The sequence below is a fragment of the Palaemon carinicauda genome, chromosome 4 (genome assembly GCF_036898095.1).
Source record: "Palaemon carinicauda isolate YSFRI2023 chromosome 4, ASM3689809v2, whole genome shotgun sequence".
NCBI classification, from domain to species: domain Eukaryota; kingdom Metazoa; phylum Arthropoda; class Malacostraca; order Decapoda; family Palaemonidae; genus Palaemon; species Palaemon carinicauda.
Window position 1 is genome coordinate 178,183,649 of NC_090728.1, and position 9,988 is coordinate 178,193,636.

The following is a 9,988-nucleotide window of genomic DNA, read 5'->3' on the forward strand; positions in this document are numbered from 1 at the left end:
TATCTTTTGCCTCTGCCATTCATGAGCGACCTTTAAACTTTTATGTGGATACCTTCTTCGGAAATTCAGTTTCACAGCACCTTGAATGATAGGTTCTACAAAACCACAGAAAAATCTGCTCTGCCCTTTTTTCCACTGGATCCTCATTGTTTTATGAAATCAAGGAATTCACCTCGTTCAAAATAATTTTTTTTTCTTTCCAACCAGCAAGTCCTCTACTTGAGAATGAGTACTGATATGATATTTTCATGGTATGTCCTTCCCTTTGAAAAGGAAACTACTTGGCAGTAGGGATAGCCATATTTATTTATCTACCGTATATTTCCATGTATAAGACGACCATTAAATCCTAAAATTCACCCCCAAAAATTGGGGCCATCTTATACTACCATTCTAAAAATAAAACCTTGAATTCTTAGCGATATTTATCAGTAGGCTAGCCTTGGTCTGATAACCACTGAAATACCATACATCAAAGTATGCACATTGTAAAATTAAGCTGATGATAAAGGTAATACTGTAAAATATTTTTTACCATATATTTTATTGTCATATCTTCTGTTTTTCTATCTGTGAAAAACTGGGAAAACCTAAACATAGCCTATTCAAGCTACCGCTGTCAAGGATACTCATACATATAAATAACAAAAAGTTATCTTAATATAATTTCCAAACTTATTCTAAACATGATAAATATTGCAGAATTACCAATGTATTTTAGACTAACAAGAGTTTTTACAGTTTACTAAAAGCTATTAATATTATTAGTTAGCTGTGTAAATGTGTTTTTTTTTATTCGTTGTTGTTGGCAATGAAATACAAACAAAACCAAGGTTTCCCTTTAGGTGACGTGTAAGAAAAACATAATATAGAGTTAGCTTTGTTATTTGGCATATTTTGACTTTCTTAGAATACAGCAAGTAAAACAAGATTTGTAATAACATCATCTTTACCCAACCAATATCTGCTAAGATGCCTATTGCTCTAAAAGCAAGCTTTTACACAGATGGTTTTGAAATTGATCAGTCAGATATGAGATAGATAGATTGAAATTTGCTCAAATTTTTTGCCTTGTCTTATTTAAAGGTCGTCTTAAATGCAGAGATATACGGTCATTTTTATAGGACATCACAGTATCCTGGAGAACTTTCTCATTATGTATCACTAGGTAATGGCCTCCTTATGATTTCTTTGTTCTTGTCTAATTTATTTTCACTTCTACAAAACAGAGTAAGTGGGCCGGTTTCCAGTGGCACTTGGTCAGTGAATGGCGTCACACGCCCTTGCGGTGGGCTATTTTAGACCAAATTCACGAAATGAATCCAATTAATTCCTGCATCATAAAGTCTGTAAGAAGCTTAAGCTTTTAAGAGTGAGTACATCTTACAGATCTGTTTATATATATGGAACATACCTCAATGTCAGCTGTGTAAGAGTCAAGCTTGAATCATTGAGCTGGTAAATATCCTCATTTTAATAATAGCAATAATACCAATTAATAAGTACGCCAACGAGTGGCTCATTCTTGTGTATGGATGCGCCAGTATATTTTCAGCTGGCCGATTTCTTCAATTGGTAAAGTTTCAGAGAAATATCTTCCATTGTTAGTTAATTTCTTCATCAAATTAGGTAAGAAACTTTGCCATGTCTTGTATTGTACAATTTCAGACTTACAACAGGCTTTATATATGAATCCCACTGTCATAATCCAAGATAATATGTAGAGTTTGTCAGTAGGTTTCCAATTTTCTGAATAAAAGCAAAAGAATATCCTATATAATAGTGATTTAAAATAGTACAATACTAAAGCAAAAAGGAAAATGTATAACTGAGAAATTCTTAAGATTAATATTTGATATGGCTTTGAGCTGGAAAGCACATATTGCATACATGAAGCCCAATAAAAAAATTAGAAAAACTTTTAAAAACCAGTTAAAGCCTTTTACATAACTTGGAGTTCTGAAAGATCAATTTTTATGTTATATATGTACAAAGACACTGTATTATCTGTTTCTACACTAGAACTTACCTTAAGTATATGGCTCATCATCAGAGACAGAAAGGAAAGGAATAAATCCAATCCATGATAATGAAATGCTCAGAATACAATATGGTGGCATTTTCAAGTTTATTCCAAATAAGTTTACATGAGACAAAGTGGTAAATTACTTCTTATTTCTCTACATAGACCAGGTAAACATGCAATGTGCAGTTACAATGTAGGGGCAATGGACTTGCCAACAAAAGAATTTTTCAAGGTCGTGTTTACTGTTATTCATCACTTAGAGTAAATAGAATTTTCAAGTTTGTAAATTTGAACAATGTTTCCTCTATTGTTGGTTAAAGTAAATACAGTACAGTATTATATGCATTATATTATTCTAGTTTTATAACAATTTTCTCCCTTTCTGCCCTTATACTTAACTTTCTTTTTATTTACCATATAACTTGCTCTCAATTCACCTTCCTCTCTTTTTCAGTACTAACTGTATATGTTTTTTCCTAGTTAATAAGTTCATCCTAAGTTCCATCTACTACCCATACTAAGATGGACTGCCTTAATTATTTTGGCTTCTACAAGTGATGGAGTGTACAGTACTTAGCCTTAAGTAAGTTAACATTATGCCCAAACCAGGTATAATACACTTACAGTACTGCTCTTATTTTATATCATTCCAGTTGAAGAGCTCATTTAGAAAAATAAGTTGAAACTTGATTGGCATATATGAGGAAATGGAGATCACATCAGCACTGCATTCTCATTATTTTGGGAAATGCAATTTATGTTATTCTTCATAAATTTGTAGTTGACCTTTCTTTCAAGTAGTGAAATACCACAGGCAATGGTTTGTGTAAAAAAAAAAAAAAACTGCAAGTATTCTTATGTTTAACTTCATGATGCTAGCATATCTTTGTTGTTCAAATTAAATATTGTACTGATATTGGGGAGAATTTTATATATGAAAATATTCTAGAAAGGTTTGCCTCTGTAAACTGTAGTACAGTACTGTAATTCTTTTAAGGTATGAACTAAAAATACAGTAAGCATGATGTGTAGTGCAGAAAGTTGTGACTAGGGCAGATTTTTTTTCTCTTTTTGTTAGTGAAATAACTAAAATTTGAGACCTGTTTAACAACAGAGGTGTATGTCAGTACAAAATAAATGATACAGCTACCTCTAATGTGCTAGTTTTCAGTCTAAATATTTAATGTTACTTTTCAAGAATCGTCATGCCTTTTTTTGCGCACGGTTGCTTATTTATATGCAGTACTGTACTAGACATTTTGTTTATGGAGAATTACATGTGAATGTGGCTAACATACTATATACAAGTGCTGAAGGAAATGAAATAAGTGAATGACAAGATTAAAAAGAATTACTTAAAATTCAGTTTTCTAACATAAAAGATAGTACAGCACCAAGATTTTTACAAGTAGGAACTAGATTTTTTTTTTCTTTTTACATTACTTTATCTAATATTTTTGTTTTTTAAAAAGTTCCCTGTGGCATCACTATTTATAACTACTGTATAAGTATTGAGTCTAGATTGATTGACTTTAAAGTGTAATATCATAACTCCATTATATATCTATTTTGACTCTGTATACTTTAAAGATTTCACAGAAAAATAACATAATACAGTATTTACCAGTTTGTATTTTCACTAAATAGGTTTTATTTAACTTTTTTTTTTAAAGAATACGGAAATACAGGATGCATTTAGTTTCTGAAGAGTGAAATGCAATACACTGATACCAAATTCAGTTTTCAAACTGTTCTTTAATGAATTTAAACAAAAAAAAAAAACTTCCATGCTTTTTCCCCTACCATCTTTAAAGAGATTAGTTAATTTTTTCAGAACTTTCTTATACTAGATTTGTTTTTCATTTTTGCTAAATACTTAATTTAAGATATCCAGAATAAAGTTCTTTGATAAAAGGTATACAGTACAGTATTTATGTGTTTATGGATATTGTCCATATTAAAAGCCATACTCTTAGGCTATACTGTAAGTGTAAGAAATTTATTAAAGCAATGTTATATAACAGGATAATTGTTACAGATTTCTTGTAAGCATGAATTTAGACTGTTAATACTGTAATGCATTTAGTAATATTAATAAAAAGTCCTTGTCACATGATCATCGGATTGAGGAAGATTTATGGTATTTGGCCTAAATTGTTGTTTGAACTTTGTATGTATCATCACAATTTTTCTATATTTTGCCGTATGTTTCTGTTATTTTTTGACAAAGTCAACTAGGCAATTAATTTTATTAGAAAAACCTTAACAGAAAACCTATCTTTAGGTTTATGATTTGAAGGTAAGATTCATGTTAATGTAGTTCTTTTATATGGAAGTTTTTGTCTTAGGTTTCTTGTAAATCTTCACCTGCAAAATTATAGTAGGCCTATTATCTGAACTTTATAAGGTATAATACTTGGAGTAGAGACAAATGGGAGTTTTAATGAACTAAGAATATACCTACTTTACAACTACTATTGGCAAATATTTGGTCAAATTGGTTTATCATTGCAGGTCCAGATGATTTTTATTTGAGAAATGTTATTTTTGATATACCAGGATCTGTATCAGTGTACTGAGTTATTGTATCCCCATAAGAAATTATTACTAAAGGTGAGTAATGCGACACTCTAAAGGTACTACTAAAGATTCATTGTTGCATCCTTTTTGCCTAATTTGCATTGATTTCATTTTAATTTTCTTCAATCTCCTTTGGCCTCTTCTATCCCAGTTGTCCAGCTTCTTGAACTTCTCTTCCATTCAAGAGCAAATCCTTCTGGTTAGCTACATGAGTCTATAATGGTTTCAGTCAACTGATTTATACAGTAATAGTTAATACTATTCAATTTTCTCATACTATAACTTTAAGATCTGTGGAGTTGAATTGGATGCAAAGTTTTTTTTAGATTCTCAAGATTTATGTACCAGACAACACAAAATATATACCAATATTTCATTACTGTATACAGTACTTTATAATTTTAAATCTCCCTTTTTATTTTGTTAATATTTCCATGCATATACATTACTATATGCTATGCAAGCTTTCAAAAGATTTAAATGTGAGAGTGATTGTATGAAAGGAATAAACAACATTGTAGTTTACACTGTAATTTACAGTTTTGAGAGTGTTTATTTATTTATTTTATGCAATTTTACATAATTTACAGGAAGGAATCAGTCCATATACAATATAAATATACAACATTGTGTTCAAGACTTGCTAATGCTCTATTGGCAGTTAAGACTGCTAGATATTATATCAACTTTTCATTCATCTCCTATGTGATTTCATTGAGCTGAAAGACTAACAACCTATTATTGGTTAACCTAGATATACTGAGCAAAGATATGAAATGAACTATATAGTCTGTCAATTTAATTGATTTGATATTACCATTACATTTGATTAAGCTTTCATCTGTTATTTTGCATGAACTTGATCCTTTTTATCAAAGGTATCACTGTATCTAGGTAATACCAATTGCTGCCTCTTGTAGCTGATGTGTTGTGCCTTTTGTTAGCTCTGTTATTTACAAGCAAAACTAAAGTTATGTAAAATATGATTGTAAGGAAATACTTAGTAATCCCAATTTTTATTGTATTGTGAATTTGAATAAAATTGTTACCAGCCATTACTATTTGAAATGTTGCAAGTGATTCTATCATTATTTTATTTCTAAAGTTTAACCATTTATGATTTACCTTGGATTATAACCCAGTCTTTTTAAACTTAGTTACAGAAACATTGCATTGCTATGTCTCAAACTCAAATGTTACTATGTATTAGACTCATAATCAAATAATACTGAATTTTAATAACTTTACACAAATACTCCCATTACCCTAGCAAATAAAATTTGCAAATACTATTTTAGAATAATATCATTGTGTAAAAATTGAAATATATGCTCTTATAAAATGACAAGCATTTATGTTCATCCTTTGTCGGGAAACTCTTACATCCCACAATTCTACTCTTTATCTTTAATAAATTAATTTTAAAACCTAACATGATGAATGAGAGAGAGAGAGATGAATAAATTTCCTTACAAAATGATGAAATATAACTGTTAAGGTCAAACAATAGCTGAAGTGACTATTGCAGTTATAAATTTACTTTAAAATAGCTCACAAGGACGGTGAGGTTGTAGTGACCAAAGGAACTAACAAGTTTGAGCGGGACTCGAACCCCAGTCTGGCGATCACCAGTCAGGGACGTTACCACGTCAGTTTTGTGATGCACATAAGTGCTTCGATAATCTAGACCTAGATTGCATTAATGAAATGGGAAAAATGATAGGATGGAAGGAAGCACTGGATAGTTAAGAAAATTAATGAAAAAAAGTATAGCAGCCATGAACTGTCCAGCAGGAACAACAGAAAACACAGATTGATTTTAAAGTAAGACAAGGAACTATATATGGACCAAAGCTATGCAATATCGTGACTAACAAAGTGAATAACATTAGAAAAAAAAATATAATGATAAGGAATGTGGAAATTGAATTATTTATATTTGTAGATGATATGTTTCCCACAGGAAGGGAAGAGGTAGTAGAATGTGCTATAAGATCATGAAGTTCACAATCAATATTATTATTATTATTATTATTATTATTATTATTATTATTTCTATTATTATTATTATTATTTATATTATTATTATTACTTGCTAAGCAACAACCCTAGTTGGAAAAGCAGGATGCTATAAGCCCAAGGGCCCCAACAGGGAAAATAGCCTAGTGAGGAAAGGAAAAGAGTAAAATGAAATATTTTAAGAAGAGTAACAGCATTAAAATAAATATCTCCAATATGAAATATAAAAAAACTTAACAAAACAAGAGGAAGAGAAATAAGATAGAATAGTGTGCTCAAGTGTACCTGCAAGAGAACTCTAACCCAGACAGTGGAAGACCATGGTACAGAGGCTATGGCACTACCCAAGACTAGAGAACAATGGATTGATTTTGGAGTGTCCTTCTCCTAGAAGAGCTGTTTGCCATAGCTAAAGAGTCTCTTTTACCCTTACCAAGAGGAAAGTAGCCACTGAACAATTACAGTGCAGTAACCCCTTAAGTGAAGAAGAATTCTTTGGTAATCCGTGTTGTCAGGTGTATGAGGACAGAGGCGGATATGTAAAGAATAGGCCAGACTATTCAGTGTGTGTGAGTGTGTGTAGGCAAAGGGAAAGAGAACCATAACCAGAGAGAAGGATCCAATGTAGTACTGTCTGGTCAGTCAAAAGACCCCATACGTCTCGCGGCAGTATTTCAACGGGCGGCTGGTGCCCTGGCCAACCTACTACCTATATACCTATTCCAAAAAAGTCAGGTGTATTAACAATTATCAAAAGAATGAATAAGAAAGAAGACTTTAAAACAAAAATGAAAAATGAGCCAGTAAGTTTAGTTGAAGAATATAAGTATCTTGGAGAATGGTGCACTGAAAAAGGAAACAAAGAATTGATTATCAGTAAAATAAAAGCCAGAGGGTCGTGCATATGACCTAAGAAATAAGAAAATATGGAGGTATGAGATAAGTAGGAAAATGGCACTGGGAGTGAGAAAGGAACTTATATGAAACAGTAGTGGTACTAACAATATTTGCTAATGTGGAGACCTAGAGTTGAATAAGAGATAAAGATAAGACAAATCTGGAAAAACTTCAATATAGGATAAGAAATATTGGGTCATCCCTGCAAAAACAGCAATATGGCTCCTGGCTTGCAGAATATATATATATATATATATATATATATATATATATATATATATATATATATATATATATATATATATATATATATATATATATATATATATATAAATTATGCTCTTCCATAATATCATAAACTCAGGCGAAGAGAGACTAGTAAGAGAAATAATTGAGGATCAGTTGAAGAACCCTTATGGAAAGTGCTGGAGTAACAGCTTTGAAGAAATTTGTTGTAAATATGGAATGGAAGTTGGAGAAATAGGGAGTTGGGGGAAAAGGACCCTTAAAAGAGAAATCAAGAAAATAATTATGGAAAAATAGAAGAAACTACTAAATGAAATAAGAAAAGAATTAGAAAAATTGAGATTCATTGAAGGAAATGACTAGCAGCCTTATATCACATCTGGTATTACTCTATAAAATATAACACAAACTGATATCAATAGTCGTTTATCTACCTGGGAATTCTCAGGATTCATTTAGAATTTATCAATAGATATTTTTGTGAAATTACGCTCTGTTAATGTTGTGATTTTATTTAAATATATCTATTATAGCTTTATAAACATATAATGATGTATTGAAAGTCACCAATTCATGAATTTGGCGTCTATATTCTCGAAATACGAATACAATTTAAAGTGAGGTTTTCATGACTAATCAATTAGTTTAGTTACCCATCAAATAGTTTTCTTTGATTTAAAGGTAATACTTGTATTCTATAATTTGTATACAAATTAAAATCTGACTGCATCTTCTATTATTATTATTATTATTATTATTATTATTATTATTATTATTATTATTATTACTACAACCCCAGTTGGAAAAGTAGGATGCTATAAGCCCAGAGGCTTCAACAAGGAAAAATAAGATATTTCAGGAGGAGTAACAACATTAAAATAAATATCTCCTATATAAACTATTAAAAAAAATTACAAAACGAGAGGAAGAAAAATAAGATAGAATAGCGTTCCCTAGTGTACCCTCAAGCAAGAGAACTCTAACCCAAGACAAATGGTAAGAAAATAAATCTGTTTATAGGTATTAATAAAAGTTGCAGTCACGCCAGGCTACTAAAGAGGTGGCCAATTCAAATTATATAACTTTTGATGGAGGTACTTTACTTTTTAATGGCTGATTTCCTGGTCATATCACACATTAAAACCCTATGCATTTCAGGACCTACAAGATATGTTGGTCATATATATTCTTATGAGCTAAGGGACCCTATTGAAAATGTTCTTCCTCACAATCTGTTGGACTGGGGTTCGAGATCCATTCAAGCTTGATAACTCATTGTAATGTCTGCAAGCTTACCATCCTTATGAGCTAAGTAATGTATGGCTGTTAAATAAACTATAAACTATAGTTTCTCACAAATAAAGTTTTTATTCTTATCAATCCATGGATACAGTTGAGAAACGAGTAAGTTCGTTCAGGACAACCTAAAACTAGCCCCTATGCTTCACTTGTATATACATTTATTAGATACGCAATAGTATATATACAAATTTATTTTAAAAGTATGATTTATTTTAACTTGTCAGTTGAGAAATTGCCAAAATATATAGTCAAAATTTATTTTTTCTAAATTACAGATTACCAAAGAAACGAAGCCTATGTTGGAGGTTTCTGATTGGTTGAAATAAATATGTTGACTAGTGTTTTAGGGAATTTTTACTGAAATAGGGAAATTTTACTAGTAGTTTTCTACGAGTAAATAATCCACATTCTAAATTATAGTGTTCTAATTTCATAGATATAACGGTAGAGAATTATAGTATATTATAATTATAGAAGAGGCTACATTATATACATCGTTGAAGAATACTGGTAGAGAATACTTTTGATTTGGGGATATTTGATGGCTTGTCTAGGGAGTTTTTTTTTTGACAACTGTAGGCGCCACTACTAGTACTTAACAATCTGAGTCTCTCAATCACTTCAGCAACAGACACAGGCAAAGTTAAGCGTGTCATTTAATTAGTGCTGTAATTATTGAAGGCATAGGTAAGAATTTGTAATTTCGGTTTGTTCTCGCCAATATTTAATCACTTTGAATGCTGGATAATTGAATTAACCAGGTATTTAATTGCAATGTTCTTAAAATGACGAATACAGTATAGTCATTTCGGTAATTGTGTAGGAGACCTCCGCGCTCGATTTAAAAGTTTCTAAAAGTAGAAAACGAAAGAAAACAGTAAATTAGAGCTACAGTTACCTTGAAACTGTGAGATAATC